This window comes from Rhipicephalus sanguineus, chromosome 3, assembly GCF_013339695.2.
Source record: "Rhipicephalus sanguineus isolate Rsan-2018 chromosome 3, BIME_Rsan_1.4, whole genome shotgun sequence".
Lineage (NCBI taxonomy): Eukaryota > Metazoa > Arthropoda > Arachnida > Ixodida > Ixodidae > Rhipicephalus > Rhipicephalus sanguineus.
Window position 1 is genome coordinate 160,688,834 of NC_051178.1, and position 27,346 is coordinate 160,716,179.

General features: G+C 47.2%; 1 pseudogene; it reads left to right on the forward strand.

Annotated features, from left to right (window-relative positions):
• On the forward strand, window positions 1–27,346 carry LOC119387594 (5-hydroxytryptamine receptor 2B-like; annotated as a pseudogene).

Here is a 27,346-nt window from a genome sequence, read left to right on the forward strand (position 1 = left end):
TAAGGGTAACCAGGGTAAAATGTGCTCCAGAACTATTTGCGCATTTATGTCACACTGAAAAAAGAGGTAGGCTGTTTTCGAATACTACTAAAACTTTATTTGTATATTATGTATAGTTACCATATACATTTTGCAAGTGAAAGTTAGCGTTACTTTATTTATCCGTGTAATTTCTAATCTAATAGCGTTAGTGATATTCCTGTAATTTTCCTAAATCCTTTCCTATAATTTGCGTTGGCTAAGTGTTGCAAGACCACTTCGATGCCCCGGTCTTCCGAGCACAGCTTTGTATCAGTGCCGTTAATTTGTTTTTGCATTTAATCCTCGTAGGAGTTCCTCTTTAATCGCTTAAAAAAAATATTCTGGATCTCCAAACTGCGAACGCATAGTAAGGGACGCTCACAAGCTCTTCATTGACCTTTGCATCGCAGTTAGTACGACTAGTACCATTAACCCGCGTTTAATAGACAAAAAAAAAGGGACAAAGCAGGGATATCGTACAAAGTTCGTTAGAAGAGCTCCATGCCCTCCTTTGCCTATGACGATAACCGCATAATGAGAAATCAATTAGAGAGCAGGCGCGCTTGGCAAACCGGCGACGTCCGCACCACATGACGCTTTCTCCTCCAGCGAAGTCGAGCAATATTTACTCACTTAATTATTGGCCCACGCTCGTACAAGAAAACGATGAGGACCGGGAGCGGGAGATCTCAACGCAGATATCCCTTCCAGACCCATTATGACAGAGCGTAGATGGTTAACAGGCCGTCATTTATTCTCAAGTTGGCTCCCTAAACAGTGGTCCCTGTTGATTCCTTTTTTAGTGGGTCTTCTCGCAAGCACATTACTCAAGAATATTTTGTTTCGTTTGATGTTTAGTAGTGAGTTGATTTAGGTAGAACGCGTATTTAGATGCTAGCTTCATTTTACGTTATCGGAACTTAGGATCATTAGCCATACAGCGGGCACCGGCCGTGATAGCTAAGTGGTATAAGGTATGGCGCTCCTAAACTCGACGAAGGGTTAGATACCCGGCCCTGGCGACTGCGTTTTAATGTCTAAGAAATGCGAAACACACACGTCGTTAAACTTAGGTGTGCGTTAAGCGGCGCCACGTATAGTCCACATTATTCAGAAGTGCCCCACTGCGGCGAGACTAATTGGCAGATCGCTGCTCTGGTGGTACGTTGAAACCCCAAAATTTATTATGTTAATTTACATTTCTTTTTATATAGCAGGCGGCACGTTTTACGAGAAACGTCCTTGCTACCTTACGTTGCGTGATCTTTACGTGGCGCAGCGATGCAATTTTTATATTGTAATATAATATAATATTAAAACATAATATTTCTTTATTGCTCTTAATATATACCAAATTATGCAAGTAACCGCACAGTGCACGTATAGTTGTTTTATGAAAAAAACAGGAGCCGAGGAGGGTGCAATGGAGAAGAAGCACGCGCTCTTTTTCACCCTCTGTGCTTTTTTTTTTTTTTAAGCAATCATTCGTGCGCTGCGCTAAACATTGTCACGCGCTAGCAACACCTCTCCCATGCTTCTTATATTTACAATTCTTGTCATCGTGTTTTCTATCTATTTAAACCAAATAAATAAATAAATAAATAAATAAATAAATAAATAAATAAATAAATAAATAAACAGTTCGCATGTAAAGTAATGCATTATAAATATTTTCACTGGATCAGTGCCTGTAAAACGAGCTCACCCCCAAGATTTGCAATGTTATGCGCCTAGTCATCTGATTAATTTCATTTTAGCCGCCCATGTGCGTGAAACTTTTCCATTACGATAGCCCATACACCCGACAGTTAACCAGAAGTCGAAGTGTTCAATTCGTCGATCCACTGCACCAGTGAACCGGATATTCGAGATCCTCTTCTCCGTAACACTTCCTAACAAAAGCTATTTCAGTCTATTTCTTTCTTCTTTGTGGTTGCTGGCACGAGCTACTTGAAGAAAAAACGGTACGAGTCTCTTCTCCGAATCAACAGAACTCGATGGTCCGCTGCTACAGCGGAGAGCGAAGAAATGACGCGTCTTCGCCGACGTGATGTTTCCTTCGCGAGAGCACCAGAAACGACACAGTAAAGCCGACGACGAAGGCTGACGTCGCTCCACCATTGCTTGTAGGTCGCAGGAATGCAATATCCTGTTCGTGCCCTCATCATGCTTCTCCTACATGCGACGTCTTTCACCCCCACAGGCGCGTGCGCATTTGAACTTGCTATAAGGCGAGCAGACGCCATCTCGTTCAAAGTTGAGAGATATGTCTTGCAGACGCCGATCTGTCGTGGCCAGAGAATACAGCTACGAAGGCTGTTGCGGCACCTTTTATATAGGAACGGGGATTTAGAAAACGAATCTGTAGTCGGAGCTCGAATATTGACAGTAGTCGTAAGACCGGCATCATTTATTCCGTGCACGGTATAGGGTACGTAGCTCAGACAATGCGAGCCTGCGACACCAGAAAGTTTGCTTCGTTGGCATGCGTATTTGTGAGTCCTTTGAAAGTGGGCCGATAATCAACAAAGACGAAATGCCGCGAGAAATTCCTCACGGCAGCTGCTTTCCGTTTCCGCAACCGTTGGCGCAAGAAACGTCAGAACGGGGCGCACTTCTTGCACTCAGTCGTGCAATGGTATCTTCCTTCGTCCCTTCCATCTTCGGGGAAGTTAGGAAGGAAACAGAAACACGAACTGAACATCTCAAGTACACTTCGCTACGGCTTACCCGAAGTCCTCCCACTTCTATAAATGGGGGTCTCGCCTCGCTTCACCTTTTTAGTAGCCCGGTGCTTCTTTATTATGTTTTTTTTTCCTCTAGCGAATGCTATTCCTGGTAAGTTACAGTCGCTTCTACTAAATGCACGCTTTGCGGATTTCCCCTATTGTTTTAAATGCGAAGCATTTCTTAGCGAACTTCTGCGACTTTGAGCGTATCTATCTATCTATCTATCTATCTATCTATCTATCTATCTATCTATCTATCTATCTATCTATCTATCTATCTATCTATCTATCTATCTATCTATCTATCTATCTATCTATCTATCTATCTATCTATCTATCTATCTATCTATCTATCTATCTATCTATCCGCCTACGACTTTGTGCTCTCCTGGCCGTTTGGTTAATGGGATGTATACCAAAATTGGTGCGTCATAACATGGCCTTATTACAAACATAAATGACAGGTCATATCATGAAAATCATGACACGAATGTCATGAACAGCATGATTTACATTCCACGGCCTTTGGGCTCCCTGGCCGTTCCGTTAATCGGATGTATACCAAAATTGGTGTGTCATAACATGGCCTTGTCGCGAACATAAATGACAGGTCATATCATGAAAATCATGACACGCATTTCATGAACAGCATGATTTACATTTCACGGCCTTTGGGCTCTTGCGGCCGTTCCGTTATATTTCATATATACCAAAATTGGTACAGCGGGACAAGAGTTCATGACGAACATAATGACAGGTCCTAACATGCAAATCATGACGCGCATGTCATGTGCAGCATGATTTACATGACATGGTCTCGGGGCGCTCGCGGCCGTTTAAATGAAGGGATACATACGAAAACCAGTATGACGAGATATTTCTGTATGACGAACATAACTGACACGTGGTAACATAAAAATCATGATATGCATGTCATGTATGGCATGATTTACATGCCACGCTCATGGCGCACTCGCGGCCGTTTCGCTAGATTGATATACACCAAAATTGGTATTGTGCGATGTGACTTTATGAAGAACATGATTAACGGGTGGTAGAACGAAAACCATGACATCCATGACATGTATGTCATGATTTACATGCCACGCTCATGGTGCATTCGCGTCCGTTTCGCTTGCGTGATATACACCAAAATTGGTGTTACGCGACACGGCTGTATGACGAACGTAAGTGAGACGTGGTAACATGAAAATCATGACATGCAAGTCATGTACGACCTGATTTACATGCCACGCTCATGATGCGCTAGCGGCAGTTTCAGTAGATTGATATACACCAAAATTGGTATTGCGCGATGTGACTGTATGAAGAATATGAATGATAGTTGGTAAGATGAAAACCATGACATGCATGTCATGCATGTCATGATTTACATGCCACGCTCATGGTGCATTCGCGTCCGTTTCGCTTGCGTGATATACGCCAAAATTCGTGTTACGCGACACGACTGTATGACGAACGTAAGTGAGACGTGGTAACATGAAAATCATGACATGCAAGTCATGTACGACCTGATTTACATGCCGCACTCATGATGCGCTAGCGGCAGTTTCAGTAGATTGATATACACCAAAATTGGTATTGCGCGATGTGACTGTATGAAGAACATGAATGACAGTTGGTAAGATGAAAACCATGACATGCATGTCATGTATGTCATGATTTAATTGCCACGCTCATGATGCACTCGCGGCCGCTTCGCTAGCTCGATGTACACCAAAATTGCTATTGTGCGAAGCGACTGTACGACGACGGTAAATGAGACGTGGTAACATGAAAATCATGACATGCATGACATGCACGACATGATTTACATGTCCTGCTAATGACGCACTCGTGCCGTTTCGCTTGCTTGACAGACCAAAATTGGTACTGCGCGACGCGACTGCATGACGAACGTAAATGAGAGGTGGTAACATGGAAATCATGACATGCAGGTTATGTGAACATATTCGACAGAGATCTGTCTGGCTGGGTGAAAAATTCATACGACAAATAATAAACTCTCCAGCCACTTTGCAAAAGTTAAACTTTAAAAGCTATAAAACTGACCCGACGTTTCGGGACCGATTCGGTCCCTTCCTCAGGGGTGACTGTTCGGCCGGCTCCGAGGCTAGCGAGTTTCTTTGGTGGTGTCCCCCTCTCCCTCGTCCTTCTTCCCGCCGTTCTTCTTGCCGCGGTGTTTCTTCCACTGGCTCCATAGACCGTGCACGTACACATTCGGCAAGGTTCCAGTTGAGCGGTTGACGTTTCCCGGTGTTGTTTGTATATGCCAGGATTCCAACAACTGCCTTTTTGTGTGGTTGCCTTCCGTGCCGATGACCCGGGCGTCGTCAAAATTGATGCGGTGGTCCATCTTTTCGCTGTGTTCAGCGAGGGCGTTTCGCGCGGCGTTGAAGCTACGCACGTCGTTTCGGTGTTGCCGTATCCTTTCGGGGAAGTTTTTTGTCTCACCGATGTAAGTGGCGTTGCAGTCCGTGCATGGAACCGCGTAGACCAAACCGGGGCATCTTTCTTTCGGCAATCGGTCTTTTGGCCGTGGCAGGAGACGCCCGATTGTTGACACGGGCTTGTGCGCTACCTGGATGCCTTCTCTTCCCAGCAGTCTGGACAGTTGCTCGCTGATTCCCGGAACGTATGGGACCGAGATGCGGTAGGAACGTTTGGGGGAAGCCTCATTATTAGTGTCACCCATTGCAGAAGAATGCGGATGGGGGACGCTTTCCCGGCGTCGCTGGCGCACTCGGCGAATAAAGCTCTTCGGGTATCCATTGTCCAGGAGGTCGGCGGTGATCGCTTTTTCTTCTTTTCTCCGTATTTCTTTGGAGCTGCAGACGGCCTCTGCGCGATTCAGGAGTGTGTTGACCACTGATGTTTTGTGGGCGGTCGGGTGGTTAGAGCTGAACTGCAGGTATCGTCCGGTGTGTGTAGGTTTTCGGTACACCGAGAAGCTCAAACGTCCTTTCAGCCCCGTTTTTTGCCGTTTCACTAGCACATCCAGAAAAGGAAGCACGTTGTTCTTTTCATGTTCCACGGTGAATTGAATCGCCGGTTCCATCGAATTTAGGTGTGCCAGGAAACCGTCGATGTTAGACTCCTTGATCACGCAAAAGACGTCATCCACATACCTCAAAAATATTGCTGGTGGTTCGGCGAACGTGTCCAAAGCTCGTGTTTCGATGTGTTCCATCGTCAGGTTTGCCGCTGTGGCTGAAATGGCGGCTCCCATGGCGGTTCCCCTTGTTTGTTGGAAGAATTCACCTCCGACAGAAAAATATGTTGCGTTGAGGCAGAACTCCATCAGACGGCACAGTTCGTCCGTGCTGAGGTTCGTCCTTTCGCTGAGGTTCTCATCCTTCTCCAGGGCGGCTCGGGCAGCTGAGACCGCGAGGGGTACGGGCACGCTCGTGAACAGCGAAACTACATCGAAAGACACGAGGCTTTCGTCACTGCCGATTGTCACCTCCGACATGCGCTGAACAAAATGGGTGGCGTTCTTTACATGTCTGGCTGTCTTCCCCACTAGTGGTGACAGGGTCCTGTGTAGATGTTCGGACAGCATGCGAAGTGGGGATGTTCTAAAGTCAACTATCGGACGTAGCGTCCGATAGTTGACTTTAGAACATCCCCACTTCGCATGCTGTCCGAACATCTACACAGGACCCTGTCACCACAAGTGGGGAAGACAGCCAGACATGTAAAGAACGCCACCCATTTTGTTCAGCGCATGTCGGAGGTGACAATCGGCAGTGACGAAAGCCTCGTGTCTTTCGATGTAGTTTCGCTGTTCACGAGCGTGCCCGTACCCCTCGCGGTCTCAGCTGCCCGAGCCGCCCTGGAGAAGGATGAGAACCTCAGCGAAAGGACGAACCTCAGCACGGACGAACTGTGCCGTCTGATGGAGTTCTGCCTCAACGCAACATATTTTTCTGTCGGAGGTGAATTCTTCCAACAAACAAGGGGAACCGCCATGGGAGCCGCCATTTCAGCCACAGCGGCAAACCTGACGATGGAACACATCGAAACACGAGCTTTGGACACGTTCGCCGAACCACCAGCAATATTTTTGAGGTATGTGGATGACGTCTTTTGCGTGATCAAGGAGTCTAACATCGACGGTTTCCTGGCACACCTAAATTCGATGGAACCGGCGATTCAATTCACCGTGGAACATGAAAAGAACAACGTGCTTCCTTTTCTGGATGTGCTAGTGAAACGGCAAAAAACGGGGCTGAAAGGACGTTTGAGCTTCTCGGTGTACCGAAAACCTACACACACCGGACGATACCTGCAGTTCAGCTCTAACCACCCGACCGCCCACAAAACATCAGTGGTCAACACACTCCTGAATCGCGCAGAGGCCGTCTGCAGCTCCAAAGAAATACGGAGAAAAGAAGAAAAAGCGATCACCGCCGACCTCCTGGACAATGGATACCCGAAGAGCTTTATTCGCCGAGTGCGCCAGCGACGCCGGGAAAGCGTCCCCCATCCGCATTCTTCTGCAATGGGTGACACTAATAATGAGGCTTCCCCCAAACGTTCCTACCGCATCTCGGTCCCATACGTTCCGGGAATCAGCGAGCAACTGTCCAGACTGCTGGGAAGAGAAGGCATCCAGGTAGCGCACAAGCCCGTGTCAACAATCGGGCGTCTCCTGCCACGGCCAAAAGACCGATTGCCGAAAGAAAGATGCCCCGGTTTGGTCTACGCGGTTCCATGCACGGACTGCAACGCCACTTACATCGGTGAGACAAAAAACTTCCCCGAAAGGATACGGCAACACCGAAACGACGTGCGTAGCTTCAACGCCGCGCGAAACGCCCTCGCTGAACACAGCGAAAAGATGGACCACCGCATCAATTTTGACGACGCCCGGGTCATCGGCACGGAAGGCAACCACACAAAAAGGCAGTTGTTGGAATCCTGGCATATACAAACAACACTGGGAAACGTCAACCGCTCAACTGGAACCTTGCCGAATGTGTACGTGCACGGTCTATGGAGCCAGTGGAAGAAACACCGCGGCAAGAAGAACGGCGGGAAGAAGGACGAGGGAGAGGGGGACACCACCAAAGAAACTCGCTAGCCTCGGAGCCGGCCGAACAGTCACCCCTGAGGAAGGGACCGAATCGGTCCCGAAACGTCGGGTCAGTTTTATAGCTTTTAAAGTTTAACTTTTGCAAAGTGGCTGGAGAGTTTATTATTTGTCGCATGCAGGTTATGTATGTCATGATTTACATGCCGCGCTCATTGTGCATTCCCGGCCGTTTCGCTAGCTTGGTACACACCAAAATTGGTATTGCGCGACGCCACTGTATGACGAACGTAAATGAAAGGTGGTAACATGATAATCATGACATGCATGAAATGTACGGCATGATATACATGCCATGCTCATGGCGAACTCGTGGCCGTTTCGCTAGAATGATATGCACCAAAATTGGTATTGCGCGATGTGACTGTATGAAGAACATGAATAACAGGTGGTAACATGAAAACTATGACATGCATGCCATGTATGTCATGACTTACATGCCACGCTCATGGTGCATTCGCGGCCCATTCGATAGCTTGATATACACCAAAACTGGTATTGCGCGATGTGACTGTATGACGAACATTAGTGACAGGTGGTAACATAGAAAACCATAATATTCATGTCATGTATGGCATGATTTACATGCTCTACTCATGGTGCACTCGCGGCCATTTCGCTCCTTTGATATACACCAAAATTGGTATTGCGCGATGTGACTGTATGACGAACATAAATGAGAGGTATTAACATGCGAATCATGTTACGCATGTCATGTACGGTATGATTTACATGCCACTGTCATGGTGCGCTTCCGGCCGTTTTGTCAACGTGATATATACCAAAATTGGTATGGCATGACACGAGTGCGTGATGAACATAAACGACAGGTCATGCATTTATATACCAGAATATGCATTTCATTGGCATGGTATACACTAGATTGTGCATGCATGCGTGCATGGCAAACATGCGATATATAGTGGACTAGATGCCATGGCATGAAGGATTTCATTTGGCTCAAAGACAAACAAGGCGATGTATGCAGCTCTTTGCTGGCTGCTTTGCATTACATCGATTCCCACAGTGCGTGGGATCTGCCGAATTTTTTTTTCTTTTACATTATGCGCAGCCTAACGACAAGGACTCTACACCCATGCTAGAAATGTGGCTTCCTAAACATATGGTACAAAGTGGTTTTGTGGAGCGTTGGATTCGACGTCTGGGATAGCGCCCAATATGTTTCGCGGTTATTCTCTCTTCTGAGCGTTCCAAATTTTAACAAAAACACGCACAAGGACTCCGTCTTCTACGAAGTAAAGCAAGGCCGTACTTATCGGCATATCTTGATTGTACTCTCCTTAACAACCACACGTACTCCTTTGCTCACAACCCACGGCCTTATTGCACCCGAAGGTGGTGGTGATGGTAATGTTGCAGCAGGCGGGGTTGGCTTGGCATACATGGACGTCACTTGCTCCTATTGGGTCTCTCATACGAGTAATGGATAGTGGGGTTGCGTCAACATGTGTTAAACAGCCCCGTGCCTCATACAGAGCAGATTAATTGTAACATTACAGAAAGCAGTGGCGTGACCTTTGATCATTCGCTTTTGAGGCGCTCTGCTTCCTTAAGGTCATCAGGCGCTTATTGATCGTGCCGATTTCACTCGCAGCAAAAGCATCAGTGCTTCAACTCGTCCAAATGTCAGTTCTTCTTTAGCTCATACGCCGTTGTACATCAAAAAGATTGTCGACATATAAAGTCAGTTCAGTGGGCCCCCTGCAGAGTTATAGAAACAGGATTGTGTATAGATTAAAAGGAACAGGAGGAAGAGGGCAATAATCAAAGCGTTCTTTTTAGTATTCACACATCGGGCCGCGATTGTGTAAGTGCACCATCTGTAAAGCTAAATTTAGGCACTGCAGAATTTTTAAACGAGGGCTTTCGCGCAAATTCATTAATTACTTCATGTCTCAAGACACGTGTTCGTTGGACCTTGTTACATCATATTTTCTTGTTGTTGCATCAAATTTTCTGGCGTCATTGCATACATCATCTTTCACTGTCTTTGCATATACAGGTTGCTTCATCTGATAGTTACCAAGTATTAAAAATTAAACATAAGCGCTATTCTTCTCTAATTAGCGCAAAATTGTTCTGAGCCATACAGAGCACATCGCGGTAGTTTTTGCAATCCGCCAAGCTCGGTAATAAAAAAAAAGTTGCTTAATGAACATTCCAAATAATAAATCTAGCAAATACTCTTCAATACAAAAGTTGTAGCGCTTGTTCAGAAACATCGAATTTTTTAAATCTATGCTAAGCCAACTCCCCTGCAATTTTTTTCCAGCCTTTTTTTTAAAGCGCACAAATTTAACAAGAATACGACGTGACCGCCACCAAACGCACAGCTCTTTTAATGTCCTCAAATGGAAGTTGAACGAATTTTCAAAGGCTGCTTCGCGCAAGAAGCTCGATTATGCAGGCTATCGGTGACTGCGATGGACGCTAAGTGGTGGTAGGGGCGTAACGTCTACAAAAAAAACATGGCTGATCCCTCCGTCATAGGAATCGGTATAACACGAAAGTGAAACGTGCCTTCACAGAAGTAGTGCTTATTGTGTAGTGATATATGAGAGCTTGTACAATGTCTATTCGTGTTTGGCAGCTATAGCACCGTTTGACGTGGATGCACCCATGTTGACAGCATGTCTCTATCGCGACGACTAACGCCCATGATCATGATTAAACCGTTGAGGTAGCTGACGGTGTGAACATATATTTGGGCACAGCGAATCGTGAATCGCGCGTAAGGATGATATCAACAAGCTCATAATCAACATTGGTACCCGGTATGCACTTCTTCAAAGCGTCGTCAATTAAGGCGAGAAACGGCACGGTGTGCGCTTTCTAATAATGGGTAGCCGACGCCTGTGCTCATGCATACATAACACACACTGCACTTCAGCAACGCGGGAGGTAGAGGTTCGTAGCCTGAGCCGCAAACGCGTGCGTCCCGCTGGCCTCTGTCTCGCAGGCGCTGCTCTCGCTCCACCAAGGCACGACATTCGCCCGTCTAAATCGCGTCCTTTCTGCAACGCATATTGCAGCAGTTTTGTTAGTCGGTGCTCTCGCAATTGAAGCAGTCGGCGGCAGAGAAATCCCGTTCGTGCACGTGGAAGCTGCACTACTCCGATGAGCCGACGCACGCTAACACGAATCCAAATGCAAAGAACGTAACTGCGTCAAGGGTGCTTCGGCGACGCCAGCGCGGCCAGTCTACCTTTCTGGTATCGAGACGCTTTAACCATGACCTCCGATATCACGTGCAATCTCGGAGTAAGCGCTAGTAAGTGTCGATCGTGAAGCATTACTTCTTTTCACCTCTCACAGACGGCGGCACCGCCCCGCTCCGCCCGCCGCGAAAGAGAAGGTGTGAAAGATATAAGGCGCGTTCGCGCTGTGCCTAGCATCTCCCGAGTTGGCTTAGTCGGTAGAGCGTCGGGCGCTTGCCGTCGCGGCCGCAACGTCGTGGGTTCGATTCCCAGCGGGGTATCTTCTTCTTGGTTTTTTTCTTTCTCACCCGTTGGCGTCCATTTTATCAACGTCATATCCGTGACGGATGTACTTGGTGGACCCCGGCATAAAACACTTTCGTGTTAAAAAGCAAAAAAAAAGTCTGTGAAAATGTGGCTGCCACGTATGAGTGAACCTTTTATCTCGATCCTTCATCACGCTGTCACCGTAACCCTTCCAATGTGTTTCTTCATTGGTGCGAAAAGAAAAGAAAAAATCACAGCATATCCACGGAGTGAATGATGATGAGTGGGCGAAGCTGCGGAGGTTCATCGGTAAACCGTGAATCTTCCGTGAATTCTGCCCAGTACATCATCACCGACGTGAGATCGGGCGCGTTTATACTAAAGGTTCGATGAGTTATGACGACTTGCAGCTCACTTTAATTTTACATGTACGCTGTGAATTTTCATTGTTTAGAAAACCATTGCTTTAGAAAACACCTTGCGTCTTTCGTTAAGCAGCTGGCGTCTTTTTCGTTTTGCTTTAGAAACATCTGGCGTTCTTTCGTTTTGTTTTTACAAAACATCTGGCGTCTTTCGTTGGTTTATTTCATCAATCAACGGCGTTTTGAACAAAATTTTTATTGTTTAATCACGCACAGGAGAAATCTCACCAGGCACTACCTTGGAGGTAAACAATGGCTGCTAATGGGAATGAGAGACAGAAGAAGTCGGCTTTTAGCTAACACTTACACTTCTACAGAGACAGAAGAATTCGGCTTTTAGTTAACGCGCACGCTGCGAATTTTTTATTGTTCAACAACGCACAGGAGAAATCTCCCACCGGCACCACCTTGGAGGTCAAAGGGTAAGACTTGTTACTCACTACTACGAGCACGACGAGGGACGAACGGGTGCCGCCTTAAGGAGCTTCGCCCCTAAAAATGCCTACGCTGCATCAAATGTTGCCTACCGGCTCATTTGGCATTTGGTCCGTGACTGCCGCCTTTTCTTTAATTTTTTTTTTGTTGAAAGGGTAGTTGTAGTAGTATCTGGGGTTTAACGTCCCAAAACCACCATATGATTATGAGAGACGCCGTAGTGAAGTGCTCCGGAAATTTTGACCACCTGGGGTTCTTTAACGTGCACCTAAATCTAAGTACACGGGCCTCAAACATTTTCGCCTCCATCGAAAATGCAGCCGCCGCGGCCGGGATTCGATCCCGCGACCTTCGGGTCAGTAGTCGAGCGCCATAACCACTAGACAACCGTGGCGGGGCTTGTTGAAAGGGTATGCTCCTTTTGTCGCTTAACGTCCATCGCAGTCACCGATAGCCTCTTCAATCGACCTCCGTGCGGGAAGCAGTCTTTGATAATTCATTCAACTTACATTTGAGGGCAGTAAAACCGCCGTACGTTAGGCGGCAGTCACGTAGTATTTCTTTTTAATTCGCGTGCTTAAAAGAAAAGCCGAAAAAGAATTAGGCACGGCAGTTATCTTACCATAGATTTAAAAAAAATCAGTGTTTCTGAACAAGCGCTACAACTTTTGTATTGAAAATTTTTATATGCGAAGTATCTCTTGCTCGGGGGTATGTAAGGCGGCGTGGTAATCTGCACTCACACTACGCATGCGCGACTCTCCTCCTTCCCTCTCTCCAGCAGCTGCGCGTTACTCTCTCAACTTCTCTACCAGCGCCTGCTTGCGCTTCTCCTGCGTTCTCGCTTCTGCTCTCACGGCGCATACGCTACTCTCCTCCTCTAGTCTCCTCTCCTTCAAATAGCAGAGCGCTGCGCGCGTTCAGTCCAGCGCTTGTCTCGGTTGCCTCCTCTGAAATGCGTGCTCGACATGCCAAAATTCTCTCCTGCGCGGCGCCGCGATGAGGGCCAGCGCATGCGCGTCCCCTCCCCCTCTCTCCCCTCTCCTACGCTGCCTCTCTCTCGTGCGCCTGTCAACGTTCCCCACACGCCCTGTGAGAATTAACGGCCAGGCTAGAGGGAAGACACGACGCGCGTAGTGTTCCCCTTCGCGCTCCACGACGCGAGGTCCGTAGCATGCCCAGCGAACGCCAACGGAACGCGATCGTGCAAGTGCTCCGGCTTTGCATCGCCTCATGGTCCCCTTTAGCGGGAGATGGCGTAATCTTTTCTCTACAGTTACTGTTTAAAATGTTCATTGAGCAATCTGTTAATTACCGGGCTTGGCTGTTTGGAAAAAAAATTCTGATGTGCTATATTTGGCTCCGAACAATACTGCGCCGATTTGAGACGGGTAGTGCCTAAGTTTCTTTTTTAAATACCTGGTGCTAGTTAGCTTGAACACGCTGTATAGGTAATGACCGAATGAGTATGAATAAATGTTGTTATCGTGCAAGGTTGGTGTTCGTTTCGTGCTCCTTCTGGTTTTTCGTGTGAATGTGTACCCCTGCAGCGCATCATTATCTTCAGCATCCCAGGTTTTGTTTCCAATTGTCTAGAAGGAATACATCGCTGCTTGCAGGTGGCCATTCTGAGTGTCATTTGTGAAGTGATTCACACCATCCAGGTAACAGAACGCGTGCATTTTCAGCTATATATGACTTAACGCGTAAAGTGACAGCACGCGGAATCGCCGCCTTTTATTTGATGCGAAGCGTAAATTTCAGCACGAGTGGCAGACCTTGCGAAATGACGTGTCTTTCTGACGGACATTTGAGCGGGGGCGTTTCTGCATTTGTTGCGAAATATAGGTAGTTGGAAGAAACCGACATGGTTTTTGCGCTTCGACAACCGCAAAGGATAACTCACACAAGGAAGGAACCCGTAGACAGGATGGGCGCCACACAGAACGCGCTTTTTAAGATGTCGACGTTCACCATTTAGCCCAAATTTCTGCGTTTCATAGTTCGAGCGCATAACAGAAATGTACTGTGCTAATCCGCAGATGCATTGAAAACGTGTCTGCTTGTCAGGAATAAGGCGAAAACCTATTTATACTTTTTTTGGCCCATCCGTATGCTAAAAAATAGGAGGTTCAGAAAGCCAAAACTGTATGTTAGATTTATCAAAGTTCAGGTAATGCCAGAATTATTCACATCTACGTAATGTGCCTATGTTACATACGTGTTCTGTGCACGTATGTGTGTTGTATCTTTATTAGTGCACGAACTGCACGCGGAATAAAGATGCAAATGGTCGCTGCGAGATTAAAGTGAGCGATATCATCAGACCGATTGCTAGTCACAACAGGTGGGCAAACAGAGCAGCGGACTGCATTGTAATCAGGTCCCTCGGCCTTCCATACTTTATTTTTCATGATCGGATTCATGCAAAGCATCTAACTTTCAGCGATTTTAGCTGGGCGCGCGGCGCAAAAAGGAAAAAAAAAGGCGCTCGCACCCGTTGTTCTTGCACGATTGGACTTTTTGCTGGAATCGATGGCGTGTCTTGTGGTACCCGCATTCTTAGCCCGAGAGCAACGACGCATAATTTACTAATGGCTTTCTTCTGCAAGCAGTCTGCGTGGGAGTGCACTTTCGCAGGGAGATCCTATAAGCCATTTGGTTCATTGGTTCTTTTCCACTGTAGCGCTGTCTTCGGTCATCAAGATAACGATAACTAGTCTCTCTGCAACTACCATTCGTACATTGGAACTTTTCTCTACTCAGTCGTTAAAACTTCTCTCTTCCCAACTGTTGCAGCCACGGTGTTCTGATCTGTGTGGCGTGACCGAATGTTCGTGACTTGCCAGATACCATAGAATTAAAAAATAAAGTCGTGCCTCACATTATACGTTCTCACAAATGAATGTGAAACAGCCGAGCATAAAGCTGTGTTCTTCGTTTGACGTTTACATGCAACTTCTTCCGAGGTAAGAGCTGCATACTGTAAACTCCTTAGCTAGCTAATATGATTACAAGAAATAAAGTTAAGTGTTGCCGAATAATTATTTAGAAATAAATACGTCGTTGCTTGCAAATTCAAGGAGTGTGCAAATTCCTTATTTCTCTTTCTTAATGTGCTTTTTTTTCAGTCAAACTTCAACCAATATCGCTCGAATTACTATTATGCGTTGTGTATGCGTTTAGTACGACTTATTGTTTTGATATATGGTACTTGTGACTATGCAAACAAATGTTCGGTCATTTAGAACTGTGCTTTGTAGTTAACAAAAGCTTGAGAGCGATATAGTGCGCGGAGGAAAAAAACGTTGAGCATCTGCTGAATAGAATATCGGAAACCTATCGGCTGAACGACTAAAAAAATAAGATCCAAAGCCATGTAAGTCTTAGGCTCTACTTAATCTCGTCGAGTTTCCGGAACCACACTTTTCTTGCTGTGTGTGTGCATGTGCGTGCGTGTGTGTGTGTGCATGTGCGTGCGTGTGTGTGTGTGTGTGTGTGTGTGTGTGTGTGTGTGTGTGTGTGTGTGTGTGTGTGTGTGTGTGTGTGTGTGTGTGTGTGTGTGTGTGTGTGTGTGTGTGTGTGTGTGTGTGTGTGTGTTTTCGTTGCTAACAGTCTTCAATGCGGATGCGATTTTGAGCCCGCAGTTCCTCCTGAATAATTCATCAAGTAGGCGTTAGCCGTTGCGATTTCGCTCAACCATTCATAGCGCCAACGTCCGCTTACTGTTCATGGCAGCCTGAAATGCAAAACTAACGACATTCATCGCATATTCACCGGATATAAGATGTCTGCATTTGGGAAATAGCTAGACGGCTCCGCTCAGAATGTCTATGTACATTGTCGTGGTATTGCGACACTGCCGGCGCAGTACTTCCTCGGAGCTCGGGCGGCGGTATATGGGGCAGAGAAACATTGCAACCGTCACGCTTTACTGTCCAACATTGTTGCCCCAGTGCCTGCAATCAATAACCCTGAACAACATCCGCGTTAGGTTTGTGCGGTGCCCACTGAATTATCTTGCTGCGTAATGGTTCGTCGCGGCTCAGGACACGAACGGCCTACTGAGCGAATGTGGAAAGCTGGGGATATAGCGGGAATGAAGCATTCCTGTGTACCTGCTGATCACTCGGAGTCTTTTTCTCTTAGCGGAACAATGCTATGACACTGGCGTATTCAATAGCAGCCGGCCGATGAGACAGAGCTGATTGCGCAGCCCAGTTTCGATGTTGCGGCAACGCATACATGCACGCATATGAGGACGACAGTATACACGGACAGCTGGAGATACGAGGAAACAGAATATAACGCTGTGTCAATGTTCACGTCTAGAGCTTTGTTGTGTTTTTCGCCCTTGTGGTATTCGATCTTTGACAAGCGCCCTTGCGCGGCTGTGAGAGAGAAAGAGTTAAGGAAAGGGAAAGCAGGGAGCTCAACCTGCCTTTTGTGACCGGTTTGGCACTGCTGGGATCTTTAGACAATGCGCCTATACACCTTCTAATGAGCAATATGAATATGAACCCATTGATGCTGGTGAAACGGTACCTGTGCTTTCTGTAATGTTATATTGGAGACGCTTGGTTGACGCATGGCCCACTAGAAATACGTACTGCACACGTCCTCAGGCGACCATCACTAGATGTGCCATGAAAGAACCACAGCCATCCGATGAATCACACATGTACCAACGCTACAAGAGCAAGTTAGTACCATCTGTGAGTTTATTATTCATCTACAGCAAGCAATAATGCTTATTTGAGCGACCCTACATATCGAAAGTCGTGGTGCTTCACTCCTATTCTTATGCACATTTTGCGATATTGCGATATTGAACAATATTTTACTATGGTATCAGACTGCAATATGCCCTTCAAATCAAGCACAACAGATAATATGACGGTACCTATGAGACGCTGTGTAATCTACACGGATGCGATGCTTGACGAAAGAGCAAAACCAAGAGCTGGTCAAATTCGACACAGCTCGAGATCCAAGCTGCCTGCCCCTATGCATGAAAGACACTTTTCGAATCCTTAATTGTTTCAGTTACAAGTTACATGTAAGCTGTCAACAAAGCGATGCATGCCCACGTCAACTTGTCTAACGTCAAGGATGCCCATATTTGTAGCGACGTACTCACCAAATCTGAACATTTTGAAGAACAGCGCAAAATTATGAACAGCTATCCCATTTGTCCATCCTTCTGCTGCATTCACCAATGTTGGTAGTTCGAACAAGCGAACAAGTAAATACAACATTACAGTAGCTCAGGCACAAAACAAAGAAAAACGATAATACATTGCAGCTGCTCCAGCACAACCATTTCCATCCTATAAGTCCATCCCTATGTCTTTTGTTTTTACTATGTTATACAAATAATGCCGGCGCCCCCATCGAACGGCGAGATCCAAGGACCATCTTCGGCAGCTCCGCGTTCTGTTCGTGCTTTCTTAGGTGATTGCCTCTCTGGATTCGGACAGAATGCCCTGAGAAATGGGCGAGCCGTGGTTGCTTCTTCTTTCGTTATATCGCATGGAAACGAAGGGTCGTCCCTATATGGCGACGTTGTCGCACATGTTGACGCTGCAGGATACGCATTATCTTGACGGGGTCACAGCGGTTACTGTCATCGTTCTGGGGCACGTTTACGAGTACGCCATTTCGCGGTCCCGTGTTGCGATGAAACCAGCTGTCGTACTGCAGCCATCAAAGAGGCGCATAATGATGCTCTCCAGATGGTGGAAAGGGAAAAAAAAGAATCAATAGACGATATTCTGCCGGGATTCCTTTTAGCGGTACACTCGGCAACATTAGATTCTTTTGTTCATTGGAATGTTGCGGACATTATTCGCGAAGGAAAAAAAAATGAAAATCATACGAGAGAGAGGGAGAGAATTAAACTTTATTATCTGACCAGGCGCATTCTGTTCGCCCAGAGGAGGGTGACTTCCTTATTCCAGGTAGCCATGGCTTGCAGCTGATACCAGAGCCCTGTCCACCAGTCGGAGCTGGTCCTCAGGGTCTAGTGACGTCAGCAACGCCTCCCACTGGTCTTCCGGATTTTCTTGGATGCTCTGTTCGTCTACGAAAATGGATAGTCATTATTAGAAGCTCCTCGTAATACTTTTAACCTTGTTTAAAAAAAAAAACCTCCGATTTTACTGAGTAAGAGCTACTCGTATTACATAAGGCTATAGGACGAAGAGAGAGAGAGATTTGAAATTTATATCTTAGACCAGCCCTATTACGTTCGGAGGTAGGCGGCCGTGAGCCTGAGCCGATAGCCTAGCCCTGTTCACTAGCTCTCGCTGGTCCTCGGGATTTGGGCTTGTCAGCTGTGTCTCCCACTGGTCATCTGCTGGTGACTGGATAGGCGTCGTCTTCGAATTGCTGTTGCACTCCCAGACCATGTGGTAGAGTGGGTTCGGCGACTTGCGTGCCGGTTATCCTTATCAATATGATGAAGAGAGGATTTTAACAGCGAAGCTGTTTATGGTCGAAGTATTCCAGGGAAGAGGAGCAGGAGAAGCATTTCTTGGGCGCCATGTAGATGGGGCTGATGTTCAGCGTTCGAGACTCCGCTGTTGGTCAGGCGGCCAGGAGACCGTGGGCCCTGGCGGCTGCCTCTGCCCGCTCCGTGACCCACGCTTGTGCTTCCGAGCCTGAGCTGAGCACCGTAGCCTCCAACTGCTGAGGGATAGTGGTACCTGGGACTATGGGTGTAACACGGCTCGCAGCTCCTAGCGGGTATGCGCCACCGAAATTGGGCAAGCCCCACTACTCACCTTCGGTTCATTAAACATTTAGAAGCTGTCTATAACCAAATCCTTACCACGGACCACGTACTACGCAATAACAGCGAAATCGGCATTAGTTTGCCGGTGACAGGCAAACGTACATGATCCAGAAGCCCGGCGGTCTTTCTCAAATGTTCGGCGATGGGTTGTCAGGATCTCTCCGCAAGAAGCTGTCCATCGGGAGCGTCGATAGGAATTGGCGCGTGAACGGCGGTTCTAATCGAGAAGCCCGCGCAAGAGATGCCGAAGCCAACTTCATGTGGAGGGTAGAAGATCCAAAGCTTCAAGTGAGAGAAGGTGATCTTAGACGTGAACGGCTTGCATCGGACCTTGGGTTTAAAGCGTGGCAAGATGAAGCGACGTGAACGTCTCGCTGTTTCATCCGTCTTCGCGACGGTGTCAGTGAAGCTGGGCTAATTTTTGCTGGTAACAATCATATGCCTATTGTAATGCTATTAAATATTGAGGAGGGAACGATCAATGCGGTGCAGCTTCTGCAGTTTAAAATAAGGCACCTGTCGCGGTGATCCATTTCGTCAAATCTCCCCAGTATAATTCAGTGCACATTCTTACTTCGTTCGCGAGCGTGTGCTTGTGCGTCAAGGAAACTGCACGCGAGGTATTTTCAACCTAGCCGCTTTTTGCAAACTATTTCCCTCGGACGTTTTGCGTGTTTCGTTATTTTTAATATTGCTAATCTGTTTTCTTTCACGACAGTGCTAATTGGCGTTTGCCACATTTTATGATATCCAGGTGCTACTACACTAAATTTCCGCCATGTCTGCCAAAATTATGTTCGGGGTGTAGTTTACATAGATAGATAGATAGATAGATAGATAGATAGATACATAGATAGATAGATAGATAGATAGATAGATAGATAGATAGATAGATAGATAGATAGATAGATAGATAGATAGATAGATAGATAGATAGATAGATAGATAGATAGATAGATAGATAGATAGATAGATAGATAGATAGATAGATAGATAGATAGATAGATAGATAGATAGATAGATAGATAGACCTCACGAAGGTTCTCTTTAAATAACGGTATTTAAAGACAGGTGTGTGCATATGAGGGGCACCGGCGACTGCTTTTGTCTTGCGTTGTAGGTAATGTCAACGTCCACAACAAACTATTACTAGAAGAACAGAATCGCGGGCATTGACATGACCAAAAATCTCAATACCGCTTCTTTTTATTTATCATTCGCAGAATTCCGCGTCGAAGCAACCAGGGTCAAGGTACACGCAACGAGAGCGCGTCGTTGCCAGCCGGCTGCTGCCCACTCGAAAACGCCCTGGATCGCGCAACGCCACCGCAGCCTGGTCACGCAAGACGAGACGTTCGAGCCATTGCCTCGGAGTCTCAGCCATAGCCTAGGAGGTGCCCTCGACGAAACGGGAGCGTGCTTGAAGTTACTACTCCAAGGGGAACGCCAACTACCGTCTTCTCCATCAATGTCATCCGGGGACCGCAAGAAGAAGCGGCACCGCTGCGGGTGACGACGTCCACTTGGGAAAAACACCACGGTAGGCATGTCAGTCGAGTATGAGGAGAAAAATAGTACGTCTCTTTTGGACACGTGGCTTGAGGTTACAGATTGAGCGAAAAACAATTTAGTTTGCCTTCACTCAGTCAATGACTTTTTCGAGAGCGGCACATGACAGGCCGCCAAGGTAGCGCTTTTAGGATATCTTTACAAAAAAAAATTGTTTTACGCTGGAGCTGGAGAAACATGAGAGAAAAAATATATTGAGTCAGCTGAACAGAGACAATATCAAACAACAAGAATATCGAAAATGTGAGCTTCGCTAGACGACGCCGACCCAGCGGATCGATTAACGTTCTTTTCTTGGAAAACGGTGAGCCCATTCTTTTTTTAGGCCTCTTTTGTTGCATAAGGATGGCCGTCCAACGTGTAGATATCTTTCACTTTACGTTCTACATGTATGAAGGAATAAGAAACAATTACGAGCTTGAGTAATGTGAGAGCACGTACGTGTTTACTGTCGGTTAAATTAAAGCCGTAGCACGCGGTATCGGAAACCCTAAACTTGTAATTCAGAGCTTTCAAAATTGTTGGCGCGTTAGCACTTTTGAACGTCGCAAAATTTGCTACGTGACTATTCGGTTTTTAGGGCCACCGTATGGTCACATCATGGAAGTAAGTCCATACAACGCATGGCTTTGAACGTATGTAGGGAATATTTTGCGAACTTTTTTTCTAACTTTGTCGGAGAATGTCGATGAGCTTTCTGGAAGCGACTAGAGGAAAACAGACCAACAAAGAAAATACCATTTTGCAGTTCTGTTTTTTTTTCTAAAATGGTCGTCTATAAATTTATCATTCTGGCTGCCACATTATTATAAAAAAGACGCACAGAAAGCTTTCTATGTTTTATTTTCGAAAGCAGTGAGTCCGGTTGGAATATATAATGTCGCTAGTTCAAACACAACACTGTTCGAACGTCATTACTAAGGAGATTAAAAAAATGAAATAATTTGGGGGATAGTTCACCTGCTTTTCCACCTATGCAGCATGTAATAAATGCACTAACGATTACAAATTAGCTTTCCAGGTATCTTTCCTAGCACAATTTCCAGGCTGGAAGTTAACAAAAATTATCAAACTCGCAGTAAATGTGGATCCGGCAAAACATAAAGAAAATGTGACAATGCGAGTCTACAAGGTCTTTTAAAAATTGCTTAGCTAACCATGCCTCTCTGAGAAATTGTGCAAGTGAAAGGAGCTTATTTGAATATAAATGGCCACAGAGCGCACGGCAGCGGTCATTTAAAGCCAAATCTAAAACATCGCCCCGCGCGTCATATGTTCATCGTGCGAGTGAAAGCGCGCGAGCGCTGCCGACGAACGCCACTCAAGCAGAGATCAAACGAGCCGGTCGTCTCCGTCGCGCGAAAGGCGTATAGGGTTATTAGAAACCGGAAAGGGAACTGCGTGGGTCCGGCAGGAAATGTGTACTTTGACAGACCGGGCGTTCTCGTCTGCGGTCGCTCCTGCCGTATCCGGTATCCTTAGAGGGGCTCAGCAGACGGCTCATAGCTTTGTACTTGCGGTGTTCTCATCGCAAAATTTGCGTTGATGCCAAAGACAGCACGATAGTCATTTCGCTGGTTCCAGCGGCCGCGTTCCTTAAAGGAGTCAGCTGCTAGACTTACTTCGTATAGCGTTCCGATTTCATGCTATCACATCCACTGCTTCGCCCTTGCATGGCAAAACTAAGACTGTTTTCACCAAAAGTTAAACAAATAGCTAGAATGTCCATTTTTGGCACTCTTCACTTCAAGTTTACTGTCGGTTTTTTTTTTACTGATTATGGGTCTTTTAAATAAATAAAATGAATTATGCCGTGAAGCCAGCCGTTGAAAGAAAATAAACGTGAACTTTAAGATTGCGTCATTTGTGTAAAAAATGTTCGCCACAAAACCACAATTTGGGCCTCTCCTTTACTAGGCGAGGCACGGCACGATCTGTGTAAATAGAACTTTTCACGAGATATATTATTGCGATAGCAATTATATGGACAGTCCCGGCTGAATTTTGCCGTCGCCGCCGTCATGCGCCGTATATGTATAAGTATGTATATATATATCAAAGTTCCAAAGAAAAATATATCGGAACAATGCTTCCGATGCGCGGAATCGAACCAGCGACCTATCGTTCCGCCGCGCGTGACGCTAACCACTACGCCAGAAAGCGCACATCCTTCAGGTAGCTAACGGCGAGCGTTATATACACACCCTTTACCGCTGGCAGGACTCGGAGACGGGAGGCGCTTATAAGCGTTTCTTCATTACCAGAGAGATGGCGTGAGGAGCACGACGGGCGGATTTAAAAGTCGTCGGGGAACTTGCTCGCTTCTTTTTATATTTGCGCAGGGAGAACCTTGCCCTTCCGCTGTCTGCTCGCGCGGTTATCTCGTGGTGAGGGGAAGAGGGTTGTGTCGAGCTTTCACCGTGATGTCCGCGCTCATGTTACGGAGCGTACTACTGTCACTCGAGCTCAAGGGACGCCGCTAAACGAACAAACAGAAGATGAGCGCAAACTATCAAGTGTCACAGCTCGACACTTGAAGCACGCTAGTTTCCTTCGCTGCTTCGGCCGCCTTTGCAGCAGGAGCGCTGTTCAAACTGAGAGTATCCATTGGCGAGCCTCACTCGTATAGCATTAGTTTCTTGCTATCGCATTCATTGCTTCGCCTTTGCGGAGAAACTGTGACTTTTTTTCTTGCCACTGATGCGATCGTACAAAAGATAAATGAGGACATATTATGGGGGTGACAATGTGACATGCGAGCAGCAATCATGTAATCTTGTGAGAAACGCAGTGTCTCATACTTCATCAAAATCAAGCGTAGGGCTATTCACTTCAATGTTCAAGAGCCTTTTGCTTTTCATTTTGTTTCGTTTTGCCCCTCTGGCTTCCTCAAATCAACATCTGCCGTATGGTGCGTAGCAAGGGGGTATTTCAAGAAGTGTACCCTCTTTCTTCATTTTCCTTGGACAGTTTTACCTATAGTACCACTGTGTCTTAGAGAGCCTCAGCCTCCGAAAAGTACACTAAGACATATAAATTTCTGGCAATCATTGAGCCTCTACCGGAGGGAACAAAGTAGGCGTTGGCGAGGCTTAAAGGTCCGGTGCCGACTTCCCGAGCCACTCAATCTGCGCACAAGGAAATACGTACCACACTGCGCAGGTGGCTCTCTTCATGCTCTGGAGCTGTGAATGCTCGGGACTCTATTGTGCAGATCACGTTCAGACGACCCCCATCTATCCGATAAAAGGTCCAGCGAAGCAACAGCTAAAGCTGCGGTAGACGAAGCCGCGTCGGAGAACGCACATGTTTACTTCCCGAATCGCCGAAGAGGGAAGGAGAGTCGTCGTCGTTGGCTTTTCATTTTTGCGCCAACGCGCACCTCCTTTGTTGCGCTTTCTCTATCATGTCCTATATACCGTGACGGGCCGCATGGTTCGCGCTGCTTCTTTCTCTCCTTATTGGTGAAAGTTGAGCAAAAGATCAGTGCTCTGTGAGCCGAGTGTGGAATACTGTTTACCTGTGAGGCACAGGCACAGGTTCCTTGCGTAATTACTGGGCCTATAGGGGTCACGCTATAGTGGACGTGTAGGAGAGCGAGTTCGCTAGCGTGGAAAGTAAACGCCAAGGGGTGCGTGGGTCTTTTGTTATGCAAGCCCACGCGGGTCGTAGTAGCTGACAAAGAAGTTGTGCCGACCGCGGATTCGCGGATTATTGGCTGGCGTCGGATCAATTAATCGCGAAAACATGATTGTGTGCTCCGACACAGAGCGTAAACAGTGGGACCGTTTGTTGTTCTTGCTGTATTCTTGGAAGCTGTGTTGTTGAGCCGAACATCAACGTGCTTGAAATCTTCTGAGGGCTTTGTTTCTCATTTGCTATTTTCCCAAGCACCCAGTAGTTCTCCCTATACCTCGTGTTCCTCAACTATATTCCCACCTAGTATAAACGCTGAAGAACGTCCTGGCTGTTAGCGATTCGTCGAATTTCTGTGGTTGACCTCAACAAGAAAGTGCTTGAACCCCGTGCAGCCTTTGATTCTCGTTGTTATTTCCCAAGCACCCCATAGTTCCTTATATTCCTCACCCTTGCCACGGTGGTCTAGTGGTTATGGCGCTCGACGGCTCACCCGATGGTCCCGGGATCGACTCCCGGCCGCGGCGGCTGCATTTTCGATGGAGGCGAAAATGTTTGAGTCCCGTGTACTTAGATTCAGGGGCACGTTGAAGAACCCCAGGTGGTCGAAATTTCCGGAGCCCTCCACTACGGCGTCCCTCATAATCATATCGTGGTGTTGGGACGTTCAGAGTCCTTCCTTCCTTCTTTCTATTCCATGTGTTTTTCAATTATGGTCACGCATAGCATAAACGATAGAGAATGTTGTGATTGTTAGCGTTGTGTAAAGCACGACTTTTTTTATCTATTGGAACAAGATTGCAGTCAGCATTACGATCGGAAGAATGGAAGTACACTGTAAGACAGGTTTTCTTTTCTCGCCTTTCCCCCTGTTCTCGCAGTAACTAGATAAATATACCCTGGAAAGTGTTTTAAACCTCTTATACCATTTTCTGTTTAAAACCGGTTAAATCGAGTTGGTATAAAAAGCTGTCAATGACGTGGAATTGTTAACAGCTGGCTGTTATGTAGCCGGCCACTAAGAAATCGCTAAGACTTGCACTGTTTGAGAGAGAAATACAGCAGTTTATTTTTATAAGCGCAGAGCAGTTGGCTTGAGGTATAGGCGTCCCTCGCACGAGTTCGCATTCTGCAGCTGCTGGAGACGTAAGATTATGGGTTTTATTGTGAGCCATAATGGTGCCGTTGCGTAATATTTGCGTAATGCAAAGACGTGCATCGCGTGCACATTTAAAATCGTAGATACTAAAGTTTATTTAGGAGGATTGCACCAGAGAGTCCCTGACAATCCTGTTGCGCAGCACTCAGTCATGAGACCTTCAATTTAGTGGGCTGCAAATTAAGTTGCTCAAAAGGCAATAGTGAGTTGTATTCCCTTCATGAGCATGGGCTCTGCTTAGGACACTACACCTTGATGATACAGCCTGATTCCAATATGGGGGGATAGAGTACATTAGGTGTATGTGGGAATCATAAGCTCAAATCATTTGTATTGTATTGTATTGCAGTATAGTTTTGCTGTTGCATATACGCATCCTAAACACTGCGTTTGTTTGCATCTTTCATCTGCAGGTAACAGTCACCGCGTCGACAGCGATCCGGCCCTAGACGTGGGAAGCGCCCATTCATCCTGAATGCGGTGCCACGGCTGCAGACAGAGATGAACCAAACACCGCCGAGCGCTCTCGAAAACGCTTGGCAGGCCGGGACCATCCTTTTCCACATAGTGAACCGAACAACAACGAGGGCTAGCATCTCTCTACCATTGAGCACCAACTGGACGACGGACGTTGCCAATTCGACGGCCACTGACGTCATCGATAAAGAACCGTGGCTCACGATGTTTGAAAACGCTGTTGGCGGCAGCGACGCGGCTACACTGAACATGTCGCTGACCAGTCAAAATGCGTCGTCCTACAATGCCGCCGCAGCAGTAGCTGTCGAGGGCGACGATGCATTTTCGCCGGCAACGTTGCCGCCCAAGCTTCGGCTATTTGCGGTCGTGCTCGTATCATGCATTTTAGGCCTCATCATAGTCGCAACCGTGGTCGGTAACGTGTTTGTGATCGCAGCTATATTCATGGAGCGTAATCTGAGAACCGTCGGTAACTATTTGGTGCTGTCGCTAGGTGTCGCGGACCTCATGGTCGCCTGCCTTGTGATGCCCCTGGCGGCTGTCGCTGAAGTAAGCCGCGAGTGGGCGCTAGGGCCCGCCCTGTGCGACGTGTGGACTTGCTGTGACGTGCTCTGCTGTACGGCCTCTATCCTGCATCTCCTCGCCATAGCCATGGACCGCTACAGGACGGTAGCTCAGGTGGACTACGTGCGCCAGCGGAACGCGCGCCAGGTTGGGCTCATGATCCTTCCTGGTCTGGGCTGTTGCCGTCGCCGTGTCGGTGGCGCCTGTGTTCGGCTGGAAGGACCCGGACTTCCAGCGAAGGGTCCAGGTCAACCGAATCTGCCTGGTTAGCCAGGACGTAGGCTACCAGATATTCGCTACGTGCGCCACATTTTACGTGCCTCTGATACTAATCCTGCTGCTCTACTGGCGCATCTACCAAGTGGCACGCCGCAGAATTCGCCATAAGCCGGGCAGCAAGGTTCCTATCGCGATGGCCAAGAGCCCGTCTTCAAACGTGGAAATCTCGGTAATAGTGGCCGGAGAGAATCACAGTCCGAACTCGTGTAGCGGCGGGACCACCACGCAGGAGTCTGACGTCTCACGTAACAACGACGGGGCGCCGCTGCGACCGAAGCTGCAGAACAACAAAGACCGCAAGCAACAAGTCAAGCAGCCACACATCTCCCGCGAATCGCTCGAGTCCAAGCGCGAGCGCAAGGCCGCCAAGACCCTGGCCATCATCACGGGCGTGTTCGTCGTCTGTTGGATGCCCTTCTTCGTCAACGTGCTCCTCATGACTCTCTGCACGTCGTGCTCGTCCGGCGGTTACGCGTTCAGCGTCTTTCTGTGGCTTGGCTACGTCAACTCCATGCTCAACCCGATAATCTACACCATATTCAGCCCCGATTTCAGGAACGCCTTCAGAAAACTACTGTGTGGCAGGAAACAGCCGTACGGCATCAAGCGGTAACCGCCACCAATGTGGCGAGGCATGTGAAGAGTCAACTTGGAGAAG